The sequence below is a fragment of the Dermacentor andersoni genome, chromosome 2 (genome assembly GCF_023375885.2).
Source record: "Dermacentor andersoni chromosome 2, qqDerAnde1_hic_scaffold, whole genome shotgun sequence".
NCBI classification, from domain to species: domain Eukaryota; kingdom Metazoa; phylum Arthropoda; class Arachnida; order Ixodida; family Ixodidae; genus Dermacentor; species Dermacentor andersoni.
In genome coordinates this window covers 53,905,938-53,930,215 of record NC_092815.1, presented here as the reverse complement: position 1 = coordinate 53,930,215, position 24,278 = coordinate 53,905,938, and the positions used below count along the sequence as shown (strand labels likewise).

The window sequence follows — 24,278 nt, the reverse complement described above, 5'->3', positions numbered from 1 at the left end:
CCCTAGCCAATATTTTAAGGCAGAAAGCTGGGCTAGTTGGTGGTTATTCGTATAAGGGGACATTGCACTAGCGCGTAAAAAAAGGACACGGACAGGTGTGTCTTTTTTCATGTTCCTGTCCGCATCCTTTTTTACGTGCTAGTGCAATGTCTCTTTATACGAATACCTAGCCAATCAGCAGCAGCCGAAACGGACAGTCCACTAGGTGGACTCTTACAGAATAACTCCCCCCCCCCTCCGAACTTAGGAAGAAAAAACAATTGCCAACCCTTCCCCTACTGGAAAAGGGGGGTAAGCCAAGCTTGTACTGCGTGCACTTGACCTTCGTCACGGTTAAGTAACCCACAGGTAACGGTGCCGGATTGCTTCGGTCTCCCGCTCCCTCAGCTCGGGATCTTCTCGATGCTGTCGGATTGCCTCGGCTCGGGCGGCTGTAAAGGCGCGTTTATAGTGCGACGTTATCAGCGCGCGGGCGAGCGTTGCTCGACGCCGGGCGCGTTGGGCGAGTCCGGTTACGTTGGCTGCGCCAGTGCGCCGGACCAGCGCCTCCTCTATTTTTCAAGCGAAGCTCGTATTGGCTGACAAGTGGCGTTGTCGTGGTCGCGGAAAAAGCGAGTTGCTCCCAGAGAAAAGCAGCTGTGGGAAAGGCGGTTTGATGAATTGCGCCGGAGCGCGAGTCATTAGCAAGGATTCTGCAACCCATCAGAGCCGTTTCGTTTCTGCCGGGGAGGGAAAGGGTAGGAAAGAGTCTCGCGCGCGCTGCACCGGCTTCGTTTCCGTTCAGTTCATTCTTGGAAAACGGATGGGACGGCTACACGTTATGCGTCCCCCCCGAGGAACTGGCGGCGTTCGACGAGTTGCTGCGAGAACTTGCCCGTGCACTGGCCCGTGAAAGGGCTCGCCGTCGGCACGCCGATCCAGCCGTTAGAGCCGCCCGAGCCCAGGTAACCGGACAGCAACGAGAAGATACCGAGCTGAGGGAGTGGGAGGCCGAAGCAATTCGGCACCGTTACCTGTGGGTTAACAGCGACGAAGGTCAGGTGCACGCAAGACAAGCTTCGTTTACCCCCATTTTCCGGTAGGAGAAGGGTTTGTAATTTTTTTCAATGTCAGGCCAGATGCGGCTGATCTGACCGTTCCCCACCCTCTCCTTTCATCATTTCCTACTCTCCCCCGCCGGCTGGCATTCGCGCCTGCTTTGCGGTCGTGGGGGGGGGGGGGGGGAAACCATCTGGGTGGCGCCTCACGACGGAAGTCGGAGGAAGACTGGCAGACGCGTGATAACCTGACAGACGCAGGGACGGAGCGTCTACCGCTTCTTCACCGCAACGGCAGCAGCGCGCGCTCAGACGCACGCGTGACGCAGGCAGTCGTAGCAGCTGGGTAGCGTCGCATCGCGGCAACTCACTGAACTAAGGCGCACCAACGGCTCCCATTGGGGAGCGAGTGATTGCACTGGCATAGCAAAAATAGAGGAAGCGATGGTCGAACCATCGGTCGAACTATAGACACTGTTGTTCTCGTCAATATAACGTAATTTCTGCGCGAACTCATGCTACGTCGGACAATATTTAGCCTTGACGGCTGTGTCGGCGCGCCGACGGCGAGCCCTTTCACTGGTGCGCTCACGCTGTCGCTCGTCGAAGGCTGCCTGTTTCTCCGGGGAACGCACAACGCGTGGCCATCCCACCCGTTTTCCGAGACTGAACTGAAACAAAACCGGCGCAGCGCGCGCAAAACCATTTCCTGCCCTTTCTCTCCCCGGCGGAAGCGAAACGGTTCTGACTGGCTGCGCGCGTGGCGTGAGCGCGCAACCAATCGAAACGCCCTATTGTTTGCGCTTTGCCGCCGCTGCTCTGCTCGGGGAACAACTGTTTTTTTTTGTGTGACTACATCGCCACCGAAACTTGTGAGCCAATACGAGCTTCGCTTCAAAAAACTATATATAGGACTAAGCAAGACAGACAAGGACGTCGCTGTGAAGCCCACTCGTCACAGTTGTATGCATGTTTCAACTAGTTCTTAATAGCTACTTTTGCTCAGTGTGCGCACGCGCGTGTGCTTGGATTCACTGATCCCGACACTGCCTCGTCACCACTTCATACCGCGCGCTATGTGCATCTTTAAAAAAATTAAATTGTGGCGTTTTACGTGCCAAGACCATTTTCTGATTATGAGGCACGCTGTAGGGGAGGACTCCGAGCATTTTGTCCACCTGGGGCTCTTTAACGTGCACCTAAATCCAACTACACGGGTGTTTTCGCATTTCGCCTCCATCGAAATGCGGCCGCAGTGGCCGGGATTCGATCTCGCGACCTCGTGCGCAGCAGCCCAACACCATAGCCACTGAGCAACCACGGCGGGTGTGCATCTTATTCAGCGTGTGTGAAAAGGCGCTCCGGTTTATGTAGATATTTGCCGCCACGCACCGTTGAACAGTGCGTTTGTGCGCCCATATATGCAATACCCGTGTTCCACGGGCACGCATGAATTCTTTTAGGATAAGAAAGCGCGAGATTTCCTAAGGGAGTTCAACCTCGAGGAAGTTATGGTCCTGCCACACGGCCAATAACGAGCTATTAAAAGAAGCCGCCAAAGGCGCTTTCTGCCGTGTTTTTTTTGTACAAGTACAAAAATGTAACTTCTAATTATGTTCGTAGCTATTATAATTAACGCTCCTTCCATAAAACATATATTATTTGATATATTCGACGCGAAAAACATACAACTCGTTAAATATGAAAATGCGCTCGCTAAATATAGCAGTGCTGACAGCGACGCTAGCCAGCCTGCACTTATCTGTGTGCTTCCTTGCGGCGTGGCGAGCAGGCTGCAAACTATACTCAAAACGCAACATTTTATGCACAGTGACATTTTATTTTGTGTACTGTGCCGGTGTCAGTCATGAGTGACCGCACCGACCACTGTACGACCATAGCACGACAAAGGCTATGTTTACATGAACCCGACGCGACCGGGTCGAGTAAAAAAAAATCTGGCTGACCGAGCCCGTTCGGACCGCGTTTACACGAACTCAGAAGAGTACGCATTTGGGCTGGTTGGTTCATTATTACGAGCAGTAAAACAGCCCTAAACAACAGGACGAGGAGAGGGACACAGACACCAGCGCCAGACACATGAACTCGCTTCTGACGAGTCTGGACAACAACGACGGCACACAGCATCAAGCTGAGACGTAAACGCGTTCTAGCTGTGCTTCCAGTTACCGCTGCCATATTTATGTGCCTTATCAGTATACGACGAGGTTGCACTGCACAGTGCTTGCTTTGGCCTTGTCTTGGTGCTATTCCCGCTGCGCCTAAATCGCGACGTCACAGTGGTCCCGCGCAAATCTTGGTGCTGGCGGGCCCGACTCGACGCTTGTTCAGCCAACCGACTAGCGTTTACAAGTACTTGACAGGCATATTCCAGCCCGACAAGCTGACTCAACCCGCTTCTGTCGGGTTCATGTAAGGCCCTGAAAGACGAGAAAAAATCGTGGTGCAAAGCGGCCTAAGTCGAGAGTATTGTGCAGCCTCAAGCATGACTGTTACTGAATTGTGTTCGAACTTTAATTCAATAGAAATGTTTTAAGCACGAGAAATACTAATTTTACTGCGAATAATAATGAAATTCTCAGTTTTACAACAACCAGTATGGGCACGAGAGTACTGCCTTCAGCTGCCGAGGGAGGGCGCCGATCTCACTTGACCAACAGTGTTCCTGTATATGCTCCCGCAGGGAGCAGAGTTGCGCATAACGTGTCCGGCGCCGCTCGCACCGCTATTTGCCGAGCGCTATCACGTGGTGCAAAATGACGTCAAATGTTCAACTGCGCCTCTGCGAAGCCAATTTCACGGGTGCGACACCGACTTGTTTCCGTCAGTGCCATTGAAATTGCAATCAGCGGACCGTCGAGCGTGCGTGGCACCAGTCGGCTCCGGTGCAGGTACGGTATTCGACGATATTAAGTTCGTACGGTATTCAACGATATTAAGGGCACGACTTTGGTGAACTGATAAAAACGCATCATTTTGACACTTGTATTCCAGTTATGACGGGGTGCAGCGCACCAAACTGCACAGACCGCACGCATAAGGTGGCAAAGCTTTTTACGCGGTGCCATGCGGACGGACTAAACCGGCCGGCTCCGAAAGGCACATGCGAGGTGCGTTCGCCTTGTTTACAGAGGCGAGTTCGGCTTGTTTACACTAAAGCAGCATTTATCTCGAGTAACACTCCTGTACGCGCTGAAACGCGTACGTCTGGCATGAGAGGTCGTTCGCTTGTGCAATTTTTGGTCTATATGTGCAGCGCGACACAGACGCGGGACAAAGAACGAATGACGCGTCTGTGTCGCACTGCACATATACGCCAAGAATGTTAACTTACCAAATCGTCCAATTGGCTGTGTTGCTTGTGCGATAGTTCTGACTATGCAGGTCGAGAACGGTGGGTTCAAAACAGTAAATACTAGAGAATAGATTTTCCCACTGCGCCCTGGTGTTTCTCTACTCTGTTCCTTTTTTTTTTGTCGGCGTTCTGACTTTTCAAGTAAGGTCGATTGATGTGCTGGCGTTCATTGTTTTGTGGTAAGCGAAAACATCGCGCGTTGACGCTGATGAGACAGCTGTGGTAGCTTAAGCAATTACCGCCCGCAATATGTTGCTTGTTCGATCAGCCTTAGTCGACGTGATGAATGTGAAGTTATTTTTGTACGTCTAATAATCGCTGTGTTATAGTAAATTAACCTGAGTAGCATGAAGAGATCAAGAAAAATTTGTTGTCATATTACAGTCTGCAATGTGTGAATAATTTATTCGCAAGTTTGCCATATTATGTGATTAGTGCAATAAAAATAACCTGTTGTTACTCTTAACTTGTTGCCTTTCCAGTGGCTTTGAATTCTGCCACAAAGGCTCCAAGAACCAGCACTCGTAACCTGCTGCAACCAGCCATTGCTCATTCATTCCCTTGCACTAAATAAATTTGATCTAGAAGCTCGTGCATCTCGATTTTTTTCCACTCGGGCAGATTTGCTGCTACGATGCAGCTCTGAAGTTCCCGGCATGAATCGTAAAAATAAGCTTTGTATAAAATGTGCGCATGTGAACATTTGAAATGCGTTTAAATCTACGTGTCTGCACGGCATATATCGAAAACGTGCAGCTGCTGTGAACAACGGTTAGTGATGAATGACAATCACGGTTAACGGTCACTGACATAACTGCAGGCATGATAGTTCTCTTGGCGAAGATCATTATTCGTATGGTTTCGGCAGCCAAAATGTGCTCACATAATTGTCCACCACACGTGTGTGAAGTTTTCTTTAAGCACCCTTTAAAACATTTCTTACCTTCCGGCCTCCGCGAGAAAACTTCATTTGCATGCTGAAAAGCATTGCACCGGTTTTTGTTGCAAGGTATTGTGTGTTTGCACATGAACTTTTGAGCTGTTCGAGCGTAGTGAAGATTTTATTTCGAGGGATCGAGGAGGACCCTACTCCTTATATGTACGTTCGTGCATGTGTTTGTATATGTGCGTGTATATATATACCTACAAACTAAACATTTCGAACGGTTGGCACGCCTCCGGCTACGCAAATCGTTCGAGCTTAGCCTGCATTATAAAGCGTCATCTTGTTCAGCGCTTGCGAACAATTGCCGCATGTAGCTCACGACTAGCAGACAAAAAAGCAAATGGAACACCGCGCAGCATTTGACTCCTGCGCCCGCAAGGACTGGCTTCACTGCAGAGCTGGAACATAAAGCGGACCTATGCGCAACTCTGCTCCCTGGGGGAGCATATACCGGAACACTATTGACCAAAAGCGTTTGCACATCCTTTTATCCATGCGGCTCTTTGTAACTGGCTTACGTATACACTGCATTGCAGCAGCGTGTCTCTACTTTGTTGCTTACACTACTGAACTACTGGCCCATTTTTATTTCGTGGTTGAACGAGCAGTATGCAAACTATTATAATGCCGGCTTTTCATCTATTGAACTACCATACCCTGGCGCAACCACGCCGGAGGTCGGAGTGGTTAGTGCCTTACTAACCGGAATAAGCAACGGTAAAAAGCGCAACAAAAACGAGAACGAAGCGTTGTTTGATCCGAACGTTGCACAGATGTATAAATGGGGATCTCTTTTGTGGCTAACCTCGTTACAGTGCACAAAGGAACGGACTCTAAACTGTGCTGGGTATCTTATAGACACGACCATCGCCATTTGTCGGAGTAAGGAATAGACGAGAAAACCATGGCCAGGCGGCGCTACTGCGCCTCCTGACAGCGCCCCCAATGTGGAAAGGTGATGCAGCGCGGTCGTGCCGTGGCGCGGTCTCCGCTTTGTTTACACCGGTTCGCCCGCGCGTTTCTTCGCTGCTCGTTCTCACGGCGCTCAGTTTTCGACGGCGGCAGATCGCCTGCTTGCGCAACAGCGACGCAGAGATTGCAATGCGGTTTCAAGAAGGCTGCCGACGCGGACAGATTTTTTTCGTGGCGGCAACCTCACGAAAGGGGAGCGTCTGCTTCCGCACGTGTACGGCGTTCAACAAATCGTGGACGGTGATGTGACAGTGAAAGCCAAGTGCGTGTCACAGGTGTCCAAGATCGTATACGATGTCGATTTAGAGGTATACATCAAGTTCAGAAGTTTAGCCACTTTATTTCTATATGATGCAGGCACAAAGCGGTCATGCATACTTGCAGAGATGTGGAGGGACGGTGACGATTGCCGTTAGTTTCCTCGGTAGCTGAGTGCGCGCACACGGCTGCTCTCATTTTGTGCTTCCCCCTTTTGCTGCTAAATTTCTTGGCTGGAGCATTTGTAAATTACACGTTTGTGTTCATTCTGATTTGCGCGGAGCTGTCAGCGAACAACGGCAAGCGTTATCGATGTCTTTGCTTCGCAAAGCCTGCTTGTTTTTGTAAATTCGCATGCTTTTGGATGGCTCCCAGGGAGTGTCATCAGCACTGCGAGCACAGAAAGAACACATGTATTAGGCACAAATGAGCATGGAACGTTACTAACGAGAAAGACCATCTTCCCACCTTCAACAACGTGGCCTAGCCTATAGCTCATTATACACTCTCAGGCTTAGGTTCAGGCAAATCACAAATTAAGCTGTTTTTGACAAACTGTACACGCCTTTAATACATGGTGATTCGGAGATGCTTGTGCCTGTAACTTGTGATGCCTATTTCTTGCCCCAATAACGTCACTGCGTGGCACGAAGAGAACTGCATTATAAAGCTAACGCAGTAATGTGGGAAGTTGGGCGAGTTGGTGATTAATCATCGTACCGTGTTGGTGAAGCAGCGCACTGACCAGTACAAATAGGAGAGACACAAGCACAGCGAGTGTCTTGTATTCATGTGTGTGTCTGCCTTGTCCTGGTCAGTACGCTGCTTCACCAGAACACTAAAGCAGTTTCCTTCCCAGGATACACGAAATCCTAGAACACAACAGCCAAAACACACATCTGCTCAAAATTAACAATTTAAATACTACATAGGCGCATATTGCTTTGAATCATGCTGCAATAAATATTTAGTGTATATCACGCCTTATTCAATGCAGATGTTGGAGTCATTGCAACTCATCGCATTAATCAGCAAGGTGCGTTTTCACTGCTAATGAGGATCGGCTCGTACAGACTGCTCCGCGAAATGAACCCAGACCACGTTAACAAGCCTTAGGACCAACAGCACGAGCGCAAGCATTAGAGATACATGCCTCACCAAAGCAAATCTAGTGCCTCGTCGGGCGAACAGCTAAAGTAAGCTTGCACCGATGGCCGGCTACTACAGGAAACGAAGGTTTTTGGCAGGAAGAGTGAATCAGCAAGAACGTGCAAGGTGGTAATTGCCTTAAAGCAAGCTTGGATATTGTGAACTTAGAAAGCATGGCCAAACAACAAACATAACGCGCACGTCTCGATCGGCTGCTTTCCGATCTGCCGCTTACCGACGCACGCGACGACCGCGGCTTGCATTAAATGCTGTCTGCTATCAGACAAAACTAGCGCGCGTCCCCTTTCGTTACCTGCACAACTAGTAAATTAAGTTGCAGCGTTTGGAAAATGGAAATAATTCTCTAAAGCTCGTCCATGCCGATTGCGAGTGAAGGCACAGTAGAATCAAATAAATTCGGGGGTTTTAACTGCCAAAACCATGCAAAACCACTAAATCATTATGAGGCACGCTGTAATGGTTAGTCTCAGGAATACTTATTACCTCCGGGGGTTCTTTAACGTGCACAAAAATCAAAGCACGCGGTAACAAGGGCGTTCTTGCACTTCGCCCCTATCGAAATGCGGCCGCTGTGGCCGGGAATCGAGCTCGCGTCGTCAAGCTCAGCGTCGCAACACGCATGCATTTACCGCTAACAAGCAGCGGATGTCAACACAATTCAACAACGCGGCATGACTAAACAAACGGTTGGGCGCTAAAAACAGGCATATCACTATTCCGTTTCATCGAGCAGCCGCGATATTGCACGCGAATACGAAAGTATGGTGCTTACTTGACTCGGCGCACTGCAATTATCCATGCTTGTCGTCTGACCTTCTCGTACCACTTCCCCGGAAATCTGTAGAATTTCACGGGCGGCGTTCGACCTTTCGTGTTTTCGAGGCTGTTATGGCAATCAACAATACAGCAGTATTGCGTGCCACCTTTCCTTGCTGATGAGGTCGCACTCGCCATCGCAAAAACAACGCGCCCGAGCCAGCACGAGCGCTCCCGCCGAACAGATCACGGGCGCGCTCTCGCGCAGCGACGACCCTCGAAACTTCCATCGGTCCGCTAGGGGAGCATTCGGCGCTGGTGCCGCGCGGGCAAACTTTAGGTTGCCTCGTCTATACTGGTGCACATGTCCCGGCCGTCATCTGCTTAACTTTCTTCAAACGCGTTGCTGCGATGCTAAAAGACACGCGAGTTGCCGTGACAAGCTGCAATTAATAAATGTTATCTCTGTGAAAAGAGGCTGGCAACGTGTGTGACGGCGGCAACTCGCTTTACAGCGAAGCTGCTAGCCTCTAGTTGGTCGGGATTATTCGCGGCGGCATCCTCACGAAAAAAAAAAAAAAAACTGCGATTGAAGTGAAAAGTGCGTACATTCTTTGGTATCGCGCATAGAACATACATCACAGCATTCGTTTCAATAAAATACAAGCACAAAACAAGCTTTCAATCAGCATAATTGATGATAAGGCACTCCCGCTAACAATGCGAAGCACGTAGCGCTCCCCGCATACGTTTCCCTGTTGCAGGTTGCGGCGAGGGGGGGGGGGGGGGGAGTGACGTCACTAGCCCTTCACATATAAGAAAGTCAGCCTAGCGACTGATTTCATTGTTGTAGTATCACCGCTATGGGTCAGTAACGCTGAGTTAGGACTCCAGAGGAGCAGCGTGAATACGAGGAGCGACAAAGGGAAAGAAGAAACGGCAATGCGACCAGCAGCGGCGTGTTGCCACCGGTCGTATTGCTGTGGAATTCCAACACAGGGGAGGTCCGCACAACCACAGTTTCCCGTGGCTAAGTAATGCGCCGGAGGAGTAATTGAGCAATAAACATTGCATATCACCCTAAGCAGTTGTTGTGGTGGTTTTCAACAGCTTTGCTTGGCATCCACTTTCGCAGGGCCGTGATGGCGAGTCAATTTTTCGTTTAGTCAAGCAATTCATAACAAAGATAGATCAGTTCAAACAAACAAACAAACAAACAAACAAACAAACAAACAAACAAACAAACAAACAAACAAACAAACAAACAAACAAACAAACAAACAAACAAACAAACAAACAAACAAACAAACAAACAAACAAACAAACAAACAAAATAACTAACTAACTAACTAACTAACTAACTAAGTGATTGCCTGACTGACTGACTGACTAACTAACCAAAAAAGGATACTGAAATAATATCCAAACACAAGTCGGACTGCGCTTACAGTTCACAAAAGAGTTAAAAGAAGCACATGCGCACATTAAGCGTACATAATATTTACGCAGCGAGTAACGACAGATTGTTTTAAAAACGGAATGAAAATTAAATAGGAGCTTACAAGAGCTTGTTGTTGGGCGAGTTGGTGCATATTGGCAAACAGTTTTATAACTGCGCGAACAAGCGACCTGCGACACAAACTGGCGTTGTGTGCTCTCTCTCTGGTCGTTTGTTCGCGCAGTTATAAAACTGTTTTCTCAATTGAAGCAACCTCACAGGCATTTCCCAGCCAGTAATACGCTTTTGCGGTTCACTTGTTGGCTATGGTTCCAACAATTTTTTGCCAGCGGGAGCAGTCTTCCGTCCTGAGCGCGCCGTTTCTTGCATAGTTCTTTTATATACGTCAGCATGGCTACTGCAGCGCAGCTGAAGGGGTTCAATATCACTGAACTGTTGCGCGCTTCGTGTTTGTGCGCCCATTTTATATTTATTCCTTTCCCCGTTTCTTTTTCCTCATCTTCCGTTTCCTTTATTCCTTTGCCTTTGCACAGCCTTTATGCAACAGAGAGCTAGCCAGCTTACCTCCCTGTATTTACCTCTCGCTATTTTCTTTCTCTCTCTCTTTTCTGAAGCGCTTTTGTGTAGCAATGAGCTTCGAGCTTAACGGTCGGCCTGATCACGCTGAGTGCCCTGGTTCTGATCGAATTGTTGAAAATTCGCCTCTCTTAGAAGGAAGATCGCAACTACTGCGGGCGTATACTTTGCTCCCATTTTAGTTTTTCGCGATTCTCGCGACGCTGTCTCTGAAAGTGGCACGCACTACGGCGTCGTCATTGTGCCGAAGCAACCGCCTCATCAATCTTCTTTTTTGATGCGCTGTAAGTTTCTCCAGTGGCTGTCTTCTTTTGTGGAACGAAAGTAGACCTGTTTTGATCGAAAGGACTGGCACAATAAAACACATAGTTTTAGGATGGGCAAGTGTTTGAAACGGTCGAGCATCACAACTATCAAAAGGTACAAAAAATATAGTGTAAGAGCAGAAACTAATAATAACAACTGATGGACAAGATTTTTAAATTTCGGTTTATCGATCGTGTGACCCGCGTCCTTAATTTCTCTTGATGTTTTTTGACCGCGAAGAACTGTGTACGCGGACAGCAGCCGATTCCACCTAACTCAGTCGCAGAGTTGTACCTGAGAGACCCATGTAATGTAGAATGAGGACTGCAGATAAAAAAAATAGCACATCAAGCAGAAGAGAAAAATAAAATAGAAAGAAAGCCCCGAGTCACTGGATAACTCAAGAGTGAGAGTACATATCGCGGTTGCACGCGATACGCACGTCTCGGACACTTGTTCCATATACGATGCTTTCAAAACCCACAGACGACGCAACGTTCAAAGCCATTCACGAGAGACTCCGCTAGAAGAAACACGATGCGGCGCTTCGCTTCCCATTTCTCTCCTGTTGTATGCGATCGCTTAGAGAAAGGCATTGAAAAAGAACGGACACTCTCAGAGAGCCCAGCCGCCGAATCGACTTAGTGCACCAAGCGGCTGATGCGAAAACCTGAAACACACTTCGATATTACATTAAATTATGGGGTTTTAAGTGCCAAAACCACGTTCTGATTATGAGGCACGCCGTAGTGGAGGACTCCGGAAATTTCGTCCATCTGGGGTTCTTTAATGTGCACCGAAATCTAAGTACACGGGTGTTTTCGCATTTGGCCCCCTATCGAAATGCTGCCGCCGTGGCCGGGATTCGATCCCGCGACCTCGTGCTCAGCAGCCCAACACCATAGCCACTGGGCAACCACGGCGGGCAAAAAAGCACCCTGCAGGTTTTCGTTTTGGGCGCGCGCGTTTAACGCTAGCTGGTACGCGTTACGACTGATCGACGCAACATTTGTTTTAGCTTCTACTACTGAATCGCGCGTTGTTTTAGTGCGGAATCGCTTTTTTAGAGCTCAGCTCTCCGGTGCCCGTTCTTACGGCAAGCGTCAGCGGCGTAACCGAGCGAACGAGCACAGCGAAAGATGAACACGAACGCGGAGCGCAGCGGGTGATGAAATACGCGAGGAGGAAATCGGAGAGGAGGGTGCAGGGGAACCATGAGGTGGAAAGCGGAGGAGGATATGGCGAAAGCGTGAGGAGAAAAGCGTAGTGCGGCTATTATGTCTACGAGATGGCGCCAGAGTAACCCGCGTCATCTGGGAGGTCTGTCGGCGGCATCGCGCCCATGCGCCACTCACGCGCTGGCTCTCGCGATTTCCAGATAAGCGAGGGAGCTGCGCCGCACTTCACTCCATTTGCAACGTGCCGAACGAAGCAGATTGTCCGCGCCCTCCAATATATCGCGGAATGAGAACACGTATAGAGCTGCGCTCAAATTTCGCATTAGGTAGTATCGCAATCGTCGGTGAATATTTATTGAGTAAAATAAATATGACTGCGAGCGATCTTTACATACCTCCATCGAACGTGCAAGATGCAAGTTCATAAAGTAGACGCAAGACGCCTTGTGAAATGATGAAATGTTTATTTTGCTCTCAAAATGCGTGTTCCGCACTTTTTGTGCGTTCACCCAATGTTGTGGTACTAGATAAGCAGCAGTAGCTCCCGCACAAAGCTCCAACGGAGGGCATCAGCTGAAGAAGTAAATTTCAAGCATGTGGCGTTTTGATACTTAGACCTTATAGGAAAACTGCGTGTACAGACCAAACGTGCGAAAGTGGCGAATGGGCGATATTACCAACGAAGAAAGTTCTCTTTTACAAACATGGCGTAAAAACAGCTTACTTATCCCGAGCAATACCATGCACGAAATATGACGAAAACAGCATTCCCCCGTTCCCAGGCCCTAATTCCTGGTTTTTCAGAGCTCAAATACATGGGTGACTGCGCGTTTTCGACAAAATTCGGCCTCAGCCGACGCGATTGTGCACCACGTACACAGAGGTGGCCAGAACACAGATTCCCAACCAGACTATGCTACACTCTTTGGCAAAATACGGCCTAAAGGGTGTAATTTTGCTTCAGAACAATAATCGTCATCTGTCTTGTCCGCATTTCCTTTCCGCTGCGAGCCCGGTACTTCCAAGTCACGAACGGCATGCGCGTTATCAGCATGACAGAGCATTCTCGGTAGGAAACTAGCGAGCGCAGCGTTTTCTAGAAAGTAAACGTGCATTCTAAATCAAAATTACACCTTTTGGGTCATATCTTGCCGCACAACAACAAACGTCATCTGTCTTGTTCGCATTTCGTTTAACGCGGCGAGCCCGGTACTTCCCTGTAACGAACGGCATGCGCGTTATCAGCATGACATAGCATTCCCAACAGGAAAGTAGCGGGCGCGGCGTTTTCAAGAAAGGAAACGCAAGCAAGGCAGATGACGATTATCGTTGTGTGGCAGATATACACCCCTAAGGGTGTAACTTTGTCTAAGAGTGTAAGCAAGACAGATGACAAATATTCCTGCATGGCAAATATACACCCCAAAGGGTGTACATAGTTTAAGAGTGTACACATAGTTTAAGAGTGTACATTTACACCCTTTGGGGCTTATCCTGTCCCACAACAATAATCGTCATCTCTCTTGCCCACGTTTCCTTTCTTTAACGCTGCGAGCCCGGTACTTCCCAGTAACGAACGACATTGTGGGGAAAATATACACCCCAAACGGTTCAACTGTTTTAAGAGTGTACTCTTAGGCAAAGGTACACCCTTTGAGGTGTATATCTGCCACAACGATAACCGTCATCTGCCTTGCTCGCGTTTCCTTTCTTGAAAACGCCGCGCCCGCTACTTTCCTTTCGGGAATGCTATGTCATGCTGATAACGCGCATGCCATTCATTATTGGAAAGTACCGGGCTCGCAGCGTTAAAGAAAGGAAATGCGGACAAGACAGATGACGTTTATCGTTGTGTGGCAAGATACAACCCAAAGCGTGTAATTTTGTTTTAGAGTGTGTATAGATGCTCGCAGATTGCTTTGTACGTTCTCAGACAACGTACACCATTTCGGGTGTATATTTGCCACACACCAACTCTTTAAAAGAAGTTTACTACCTTTGGTGCTTATCTTGTCCCCTAACAATGATCACCATCTGCCTTGCTTGCGTTTCCTTTCTTGCAGAGAATGCTCTGTCATGCTGATAACGCGCATGCTGTTCGTGACTTGGAAGTACTGGACTCGCAGCCTAAAAGAAAGTAAATGCGGGCAAGACAGATGACAATTATTCTTGTGTAGCAAGATACGACCCAAAGGATGTAATTTTGTTTAAGAGTGTACTCGCACTCAATACAGATGCGTGGGTGCAAAGCCTGTTTTCAGTCGCTCAGGAGACGTAATTTTCGAATTACAAGTTGTTCGTTTTTTGAGCTCCCCGGCGCAAGCAACACAACTGTTATCACTCTTGGCAATATCTCGTCGCGTTTTCGAGAAGCGGGAGTACCGAAAGATATATGTTGCTTGGGAGGCTATAAAGAGCGTCACAAGCTTGACCCCGTAAGAATCAGTCAGCGCGAAACTAACCAACTTTAAGTTAACTGCGCCGCAGCGGCCGACCTGCCTTTAACTAACTGCGTCACGACACCCTGTGCGGCCAGCGTGCCCAAAAAGTACCCCGAAAAGCACCGAACTTGTAATAAGTCTGGGGGCCATACGAAGCAGCCCAAACATGTCCTATAGTAAGATTAAGAACACGCCTAACTGCACCACAACGGCGGAGCTGTCTTTCACTAACTGCATCAAAACGCCTGGTTCAGCGAGCGTGCCCAAAATGTCCCGAAATAAGTGACAAAGTGTTGAAGCCCATGGAAAGCGTCGCAAACACGTCCCAGTACGATTAAGTTCACGCCAAACTAAGCCGCCACGACGGCCGGGCTGTTTTTCGCTAACTGCGTCACGACGTTCGGTGCCGTGTCTTACGCCCAAATTACTTGAAATGCAGTGCAGACGATCACACGAAATTTCTCACCTTGCCGGGGTCCAAGAGCGCAGGAGTGCCGTGGCGAAGTGCAGAAGAAACGTAAAAATACTTCGAGAGCCTAAGAGACCAGAACTACATAAAAAAAAAGTACAAACGAAACGTCGAACAGATGAACGCGCTCACATGCGCAGCCGGCCTCGCTCGCTTCAGTGCATGTCTGGCGCATGGCGCGGGCATCTGGCGCGCCACGCGTGTCATTGGCTTGTCGCTTCGTAACTCAAGAAAAGTAAGTAGCAAAGTATAACCTAATTTACACGCAAAACTTTTTATTTTTAGCGGGAAACAATAAAGGAATAAAACAATGTCTGTTAGCTTCATCTCACATTCCTGTTTTCCCGATGCTCCCGTCAGCTAACGGCTAATGTGAATAGTAGCATGACTTATTTCCTGTCGCCAGTTTTTGCCGAGTGTCCGCTCTTGTTGATTCTTTTTCTCTATGGCGACAGTTCCATATTTTTTATAGCACTCTCTGCGTGACCGGTATTCTTGCGTCACTGAGAGCTGCGCAATGACGATTCAGCAAGTTCTGACGTGTAGCGAAGCCTCTAGAGTGGTGTGTACGCAGGCAAACTGCGCGCTTCACTTCGATTTAATCAAGCTGAGTAGGCACAAACGAAAAAAAAAAAAAAAATTCGCCATTCGCCGCTTCTCACGCAATCTTGTTTGCCCAACGCTGTAAGTACCCGCGCATGGACGGTGAAGATGCTATTCAAGTAAACTGGGCGGATAGCCGACTGCGGCACGCAGAAGCAGTCCACACTTTCCAGTGCAGTAGTTTGATACCGGAGTTGCTGGCTCAAGCTCTTGTTGTCTTCTTTATGGTCGGACGTCCGCTTCGAGACGCGTACGACTCAGAAAAATAAAGGAAAGTGCTGAAAGTATTTCGCAGTGTTTCCGACACATTATTTCCGACACAGTATTTCATGAATCGTGCATATATCGACCTGACGCAGACTGAAGGAGGCGGTGTTCTGCGAGAACTCGTTGGCGCAATGTGGTGCATCCTGTTTGCGTCGTTACGTCTAGCGCACTTCGATCGACGAGTAATCTTGCACCATCTTCTCCTCAAGTATCCAGAAAGAGCGGTCAGCGCGTGTCCTGGATGTGAGCGGAGGCGCGTGATATGTAAAACAGAAACAACAACAACAGCAGCAGACTCCAGCGATTCCTTCTGCTCTGAATTGATTCGTCGCTACAGCAGGCAACCTCCCCCCCCCCCCCCTCCCCATGACTACCCACTACGTCGCAAACAAACTTCCTGCAACTCTGTCGAAACACATTTCTAGTTATAAATGGAGGGTGTACACTTTCAGCTCAAACTACCGTCTGCGTGAACTACTTCGCCTATGTTAAAGCAAACCTGTCAGTTTTAATTAGAAGAGGCTTTAAGAGGATTTAACGGAGCCGATAAAGAAAATTTAGCAAAAATCACAGCTCTTGTTTATTAAAGCGAACTGTTATCTCCAGTTCGGCACGCAAACACGCCCGCATGCACGGAACCAGCACCTGGCCATTCTACCCATGCTGCATGCTCGTCTGAACTGCGTTATAAGGCACCGTTATCGCGGAGACTCAGCCGTACACCGGTCACAGGGGAGCGAACGCCGGTGCCTTTGATGGCAATAAGAGAGATCAATTGCCTCGCCGAATAACGTGCACGATCCAGAAGAACTTTCGGGCTATAGCTTGCTAACAAGCTGGTCGGCTGCATCGAAACTGTCAGCGCGCTTCTAAACAATTGACGTCGCCCCAAAAAAAAAAAAAAAAAAAAAACGCATATTAGGTTAACACGCGTTCACCCACAGCCGCGGCCTTGTCGTAAACACTTCGGCCGAATCGGTTGCGTCTCTTGCTTTTGAGAAACGTCGCGAAGAGCAGTATGCGCTTGCCATCAAAATAGGTTTTTCTCGCAGCTCCGCAGGGTAAACAAGATGACCAGGTGCGCGGGCAGGAGTGCGACGTACGTGACTTGTGCAGCGCCTTGTTGAGTTCTGGTACATACGTGCCCGCGATGTGAACTGCCCGCGGCCTTGAGCCTGTCTTGATCCGTTTCCAAAGAACGCCTCAGCCAAATCCGCCCGCGCTCCTGGGAATCGAGGAGGCTGGAATGGCGATTAAGGCGTTGTGCTGGATACCAATCCCGTTGTTTGTAACCTCGGCAGGAGTGACAATAAAGAAGGTAACGAAATCGCAGACACGAAGGCTACAAATGAAAAAAAAAAGAAAAACGAAGAAGAAGAATGAGGTATGCGATGCTATATTTTATTTTTAAAGGGACACAATGAAACTGCCACCGCTAAGTTTCTTTAAACATTTTTTTCTTTTTTCCTACACGACTAACAATATTAAGAACATTACCATATTAAGATATTCCTCAGTATTAATAATGACGGAGTTCAGAGATTATTTCATTCTCATATTCTCATTTCCTTTAGTGTGTTTGATTTACGCAATTCCATTTTAGTTTTTTTCCTCCTACTGTCGCCCGATTAATAGCCCATCACTCGTAGTGGGTTGAGCCATATCACCTAGAATCAACCGACCAAGGAAGATTAAACGAAAAGAATTGTGTTTTAAAAGGCTCCTTTCAGCCAACCATTTTGGCGTTTCCTCCACAATGCATTTGTGCCACTCTTGAAGATACCACCACAATCATAATCGCTGCAAAATGCCTTCTCCAGATTACTGTGTAGCTCTCTATTATTGAGTTCATGAATGAGCGGCGTAGATGCTGTGGTTCATGGTCCCGCCTATTTTACGTGTATTAGTGGGATTCCTACTGTCTGGAACAGCTAAAAGTCCTTGAAGTGGTACACTCAGCATACCGTGTACGCAGATAACAAACAAACAAACAAACAAACAAACAAACAAACAAACAAACAAACAAACAAACAAACAAACAAACAAACAAACAAACAAACAAACAAACAAACAAACAAACAAACAAACAAACAAACAAACAAACAAACAAACAAACTCACAGTCACACCATAAGGGCGAAGCACTGAATGCGCTAGCAACATGTTAGAATATTACACGAAGTGTAAGACTCCTAGCTGTAGTGGCAGTATGAATAGAAATAAACGTAAGTGACGTAAAAGCGCGGAGTTGTGCTAGGGGTCTTTTGTTTGAATGTTGCCGTCGGACAATTTCATTTATGTTTATTCATTGAGGCCAACGTCTTTCATAGATCGATTTTACCACCACTTTTCCTTATTGGGTAGGTTTGAAACTTCTTTCTTAGGCTGAAACTCCTTTTTTAGCTCTGTTATTGTTTCGCACTTTCAATATTTAAGTCTGAGAAGATTTAACATAAAAGGCATGCGCTGTCGGTATTCTGTTTTTTTTTCATGATATTTGTTTGTTTGTGAATTCACAAAATTCTGAGGAATAATTTTGTTACGAACGTAAGACCTGGTATGAGTAACTTTAGGGATAGAATGGTGCGGCAATATAACCCGCATATACCGCATGCCATATATCATGGCATGGCATATAGCATACGTATACTTAAACGTATGCGCAACCTCGCGCCGACGCCGACAGTGACGACGATGGCAAAAATTCGCTTGGTGTGTTCATATATTTGCTATCGCAATAATAATGTATTTGAGTGTCTGCTGAAAGGCCTCTTATAGTGTGTGCACAGCTTTGTTTTGATTTTATATATGTCACATTTTACGTATGACAGCTGAGGCATACTGAGGTATGATAACGAAGAAAAATTACAGTGATTCTTCTTCTGAATGCTATCGTCTACGAGATGACACTTGTTGATCTCAACGCGTGTGCGCGTCTTTTCGATTTACGTTCTCCTCAGCAATTTAGACTGCGATGAATAATAATAATAAAGGAACTGAAACAAGCAGAAGCGCCCCTCTATGCGTGTAGGGTATATTATTTGTACGAGAACGTTTAGGAGAACAGAAGGAACATTTTTAGCAAGAACCGCACCAAGCAAATAGATCTTGAAGAGAAGGAAATCATAGAGGAAATAAACCCCCCCCCCCAAAAAAAAAAAAAAAAAAAAAAAAAACGTATGAAATGTAGTCTGAGTATATCCGTAGCCATTGCCATGAGGGGCACTGGTTAACACCCTCAAGGCTGAGTTTCGAAAGTTCACTCCTGGGGTACATGTGCAAATTACGAAATCGAAGCCGACCAGTAGTGAATGGTCGCATCTGCTCAGCCGAAATTCTAAAAAGTGGCACCGCTTTTGACATAGATACATCCACCCTTAATATGTACCACGAAATGCACTGGCGTTCGAGCAACAGTTTCCCGAAAGCCTCCCTCCAGCGGTGTGCCAAGCGTCGCTCTAAAGTAGGACATTTCTATACTCCGACGCAGTAAAGAAACGTTAAGGTTAGAAGGCTATAGGCATAGCATCCTTCCTGCGCTCTCTGTGCCACCGAGACAACGGGATGTAGCGTAGATTTTTGGCAACTGTTTCTTAAAGGCACCGGCTTTCCTCGAACCTGCGCTGTCCAGAAAAGCGCAAAATAATGGCCTCGCAGGCTACCGGAATTGAGCCTCGAATGGTTTTGAACCAACAGGGGCTTTCGCACGAGGGCCGTATCAGATCTTGGGGAAAGCGCAAGTTTTTTGCGAACGTGGGTGCGCAGCTACAGGCAAGATGTGAAAAGGCTTCCCGCTGAAGAACTTTTGATCGGACCCGGAAAGCTTTTTGAAGAGGAAATAAGGCGCGGGTCAGTCCGAACGTGCGTAGTAGCATGTACAATCAAACTGCAAGCAATATGGAGCATGCAGTGGCTATCGTAAGAGGCTATCGAGAGGTTCAGTCAGCCATTTTAGTCGGATTACTCAGTAAGCTGACTATTATTTTACAACGATTTAGCATTTGTTTGAAAGATCTTGTATTTTCAAATGAAAACGGAACGGGAAGTGTCGCAAGTGCTAACGGAGGCATCATGTCGTGAGTGCCAAATGGCGACATAACAAGAGCTTCTATGCTGCTCCGACGGCAGGCGCAAGGTCACGGATTCGACACCCAACCTCAGAGGTCGCGCGCTAAGGTATGCAAGATTGATCTGCCGTGTAGCTGCGAGTTGCTAAGCACAAAACTGCTGCTAGCAGAGACTTCTCAATCAATCAATCAATCAATCAATCAATCAATCAATCAATCAATCAATCAATCAATCAATCAATCAATCAATCAATCAATCAATCAATCAATCAATCAATCAATCAATCAATCAATCAATCAATCAATCAATCAATCAATCAATCAATCAATCAATCACGTTTTTGGCATTTTGCTACTCACATGCCCCAAGCGCACGTGCAGATTTCGCGCATGCAGTCGCATTTTCACGTTTTCTATAGAAGACATTCTTAGAAGTGACCAGAAGGTTACTTTGATCTTTGCACGTTTTTCATAGCCAATTAAATTGGACGTAGGGTCACAGCTAGTGATGAATGTGCTTTCGCGTTCTAGAAACGGCTTACTTCAAAGGGGACTGCAGAGCGTTAAGCGGCGGAGGTACGTCTTTTCGGCTCATCTTACTGAGAGCGGTTTGTGTGAGTGCAGAACGCACGCGTCGCCTTTGAAGTTACACATCGTATTTTGGAAGGATATCGCTGACCTTTAGGAAGGGCTCGCGTAGACCAAGCTTTTGATCGCGTTTGTGTGCAGTCAAGAGACGGACAGAGAAGTTTTTTCATTGTTGTCAATCGACAGTTCATCGCCCCCCCCTCTCCTTTTCTTTTTCTACTTTCCTTTTATGTCCTTCATTTGGGGACCTCCAGACGATGCGCTCGGTTTATTTCGCACTCGTACATAATTAGGAGAACTGGAGATAAGCGAGGAGGAGTGTAAAAAGGAAGAGGAGGGGTGTTGGTTGCTGCATGCGGATTTTGCTTTTCAAAAGTTGCCGGGAGCAACTTCTCCACCTGAATACCACCTATCACACGGGATACCGTCTGGTACGCTTCGCAATCCAGCTAACAACACCAGATATCAAAAAGAAGTTGACACAAAGCCCTCTGCGTCGCGCGCTTTCCAAACCATGATGACCTGTACGGCTCACCATTCCTTTCCGAACCATCACGGTGCAACTTCAGGAGAAGCCGAAGCACCTTTCTCCTTAGAACTGAGGTTAAACAGTGCGAAAAAGACGAGGACACAAGGAAACAAATACCACAGTCAAGCGCTGACTGCCAAATGGCAGTTTATTTGAAATTCACCGGACATTTATACCTTGTTTAGCGTAGGCATGCGCACACCAGTCGCAAAAACATCCGCAAATCAGCAACCTTATAATCTTTCATCCAAAAATGTTATTTCTTTTCCCCACAAGGCAAGAGAGGGGGTGCTTACACATTTATCTCCTTCCTTTCTAATGTGAAAAGCCTCTACTATTTCCCTTTCCCTCTTACTTTTACCTTTTCCTATGAATCTTGTCTTTTTTAAATATGGGGGTGCAGTGACACTTGTTACAGTGTGCAGCTAAATGACTCCCATAACCATTCTTTAAGGAAGGAAGGAAAAAGTAGAGAAGGAAAGGCAGGGAGGTTAACCAGTTTAGCGTAACCGGCTTGCTACCCTACACATGGGAGAGGGATGGGGGCGATGAAAGATGGGGAAGGGGGAGAGAGAGAGAGAGAGAGCACATAGCACAGCACACAAACATCGTCCGGTAGAGTCCATCAATCTGGCATTGTACGTGATAACACTGTCAGAGCCGCTTGTCCAATCCCGTCTCTTTCAAAAACTGAAGTAGTCCCTTCGTCGCCTTCACCTGCGATGTCTTCTGTCGGCGGCATGTGAAAATCGTGTCGAGGGACAATGGTCTAGTGTCAAGGTGCGCGAGAACGGATGCCAGGGACTGTCGCTGAACATTATATTCAGGACAGTCGCACAGAATGTGTTGCAGCGTCTCCTCGCAAAGACAGGCATTGCAGAGAGCGTTGTCGGCCATTCCAATGCGGAATGAGTAAGATTTCGTGAAAGCCACCCCTAACCATAAGCGATAAAGCAGAGTCGCCTCGCTTCGGCGGAGTCCAGTTGGCATATAGAGATGCATCAAAGAGGGCAGGTGGTATTGACGGTTGCTCTGGTTGGTCTGGCTGTTTGGTGTGCACCATGAAGAGAGCGTCATCTCCTGTGCAAGCACTCGAAGTCTGCTAGCTGCGTCGGATCGTGAAAGCGGTATGGCCTCTTCTTGTGCGTCTTCAAGAGCTGCCCGAGCGGCATTATCGGCGTCTTCGTTTCCAGTGACGCCGCAGTGACTTGGCAGCCACTGAAACGTCACGTGGTGTCCTTTCTCCTGTGATGTATGGAGTAGGCATCTAATATCGAATACGAGCTGTTCGAATGGCCCGCGACGCAGAGCTGATAGTACAGATTGTAGGGCTGCCTTTGAGTCGCTGAAGATGGACCATTGTCGAGGTGGCTCCCGACTGACGAAACGGAGTGCAGCGCGAAGAGCAGCTAGTTCAGCAGATGTCGACGTTGTCGGGTGGTCAGTCCTGAAGCTGATGGTAATAGCTTTTGCTGGGACAACCACAGCACCGGACGAACACTGGGTGTTTGTGGAACCATCAGTATAAATGTGTTCACTGTCCGCGTACCTCTCGTGCAGAAGAAGCAGAGACAGTTGTTTGAGGACAGGCGACGACAGTTCAGACTTTTTTCCGATTCCTGGTACACTGAGATGTACTGTGGGGCTGATAAGACACCAAGGGGGTATCGATGGTTTAGATGCAGCGGTGAAGCCCGAGGGAAGTTTGTCGTTGTACTTGTTGATAGTTTTAGAGAATGATGATTGGTGCCTGTCCGAAGGTAGTGCTGCAAGGTGGTGATAGGGGGCACGTGCAAAATGTCTGATGTGCGTTCTCAGGGCTTCCACCGTAATGTGAGTTCGCATTGGATGGTCCCGAGCAATCGCAAGAGTCGCCTCTGTTGACGTACATCTGGGCAAACCAAGGCAGACTCTGAGTGCTTGAGCTTGTACTGCCTGCAGAACACGAATATTTGTCTTGCAGGTGTTGTTCAGTACAGGTAGACTGTATCTTAAAAAACCGAGAAAGAGAGCTCTGTAGAGTTTAAGCATTGCGTCTACTGACATCCCCCACGTCTTCCCTGTCAAGTATTTGAACAACTGGGAAGTAGCTGTCAGGCGCCGTTTCATGTAGGCCACGTGTGGGCTCCAACAGAGGTCTCGGTCAATAATGACGCCAAGGAATCTGTGGTTTCGGACATAGGAAATGGTCCGCCCATTGATTGAGATGACATAAGGCGTCATCGGTTTCCGAGTAAATGCGACTAGTGCGCATTTTTCAGGTGAAATGCTGAGACCCTGTTTACACAAGTAGTTCGCTGTCAAAGTGGCCGCTCTTTGAAGTCGCGCACGTATCTGAGGACGTGTGACTGCCGAAGTCCAGACACAGATGTCGTCAGCGTATGTTGAAATCTTGATGGTAGTTGGCAAGCATTCAGCAAGTCCAACAAGAGCGAGGTTGAATAGCGTCGGGCTGAGAGCACCGCCTTGAGGAACGCCCCTGTTGGTATAGCGTCGCGTAGTTGGGCCATCGTCAGTTAACACATAGAATGATCTTGCAGACAGGTAACTTGCAATCCACAAGAAAACTCGACCACCTAGGCCAACCGTCGCAAGAGCGTCGAGAATGGCCTCATGTAATACGTTATCATATGCCCCTTTCACATCTAAGAATAAAGCTGCAGATAAACGCTTACGGGACCTTTCGTGCTGGACATATGAAACGAGATCAACTACACTGTCGATGGAAGAGCGGTCACGTCGGAAACCAGCCATGGAAAGCGGATAAATCTTGTAAAATTCAAGGTACCATTCCAGGCGGCCAAGGATCATCCGTTCCATTATCTTTCCTACACAGCTGGCCAGTGCTATTGGGCGGTAAGAGGTGAGTTCTAATGGGGATTTGCCCTGCTTTAAGAGTGGCACCAGGCGGCTTACTTTCCATTCGTCAGGAACATTTCCCTCCTGCCATGAGGAGTTGTAAAGGCTCAACAATTCTATCCGTGCGGACTCTCCGAGATAGCACAAGGCCCGGTATGATATACCATCTGGACCCGGAGATGATGAGCGCCTGCAGAGAGCTAGTGCCGCTTCGAGCTCCTCCATTGTAAAAGGAAGGTCCATGCGGCAATCACGGGAATGGGGGACGTCAGCTCGGGCTGGAGGATCTGGACGAGTCGCTTGGTCTGCGATCCGCGCACAAAAGTCTTCTGCGACATCGATGTCTTGCCGCCCTTGGAAAAGCGCTAGCGCCTTGAATGGAAAACGCCGTTCCGGAAGGCAACGCAGACCATGCACCGTTT

The 24,278-nt window shown here is 48.0% G+C and overlaps 1 protein-coding gene and 1 long non-coding RNA gene across 3 annotated transcripts in view; both read right to left on the bottom strand.

The window, feature by feature from the left end:
• LOC126542299 (gonadotropin-releasing hormone II receptor-like) overlaps positions 1-24,278 on the bottom strand; it is a 65,842-nt gene that overhangs the window by 4,701 nt on the left and 36,863 nt on the right. Inside the window, exon 1 of one of the 2 annotated variants that reach the window (XM_055077156.2) lies at positions 14,942-19,729. The exons of the other annotated variant lie outside the window; for it this stretch is intronic. The gene's annotated coding sequence lies outside the window, so the exon portion shown is untranslated. Of the gene's footprint in view, positions 1-14,941; positions 19,730-24,278 lie in introns of those variants that run through there. 2 annotated transcript variants of the gene reach the window in all.
• On the bottom strand, positions 6,652-10,235 carry LOC140215922 (uncharacterized). Its single transcript, XR_011892514.1, has 2 exons — positions 8,532-10,235; positions 6,652-6,979 (listed from the first exon to the last, which is right to left on the bottom strand). It is a non-coding gene; the product is annotated as an uncharacterized lncRNA (long non-coding RNA).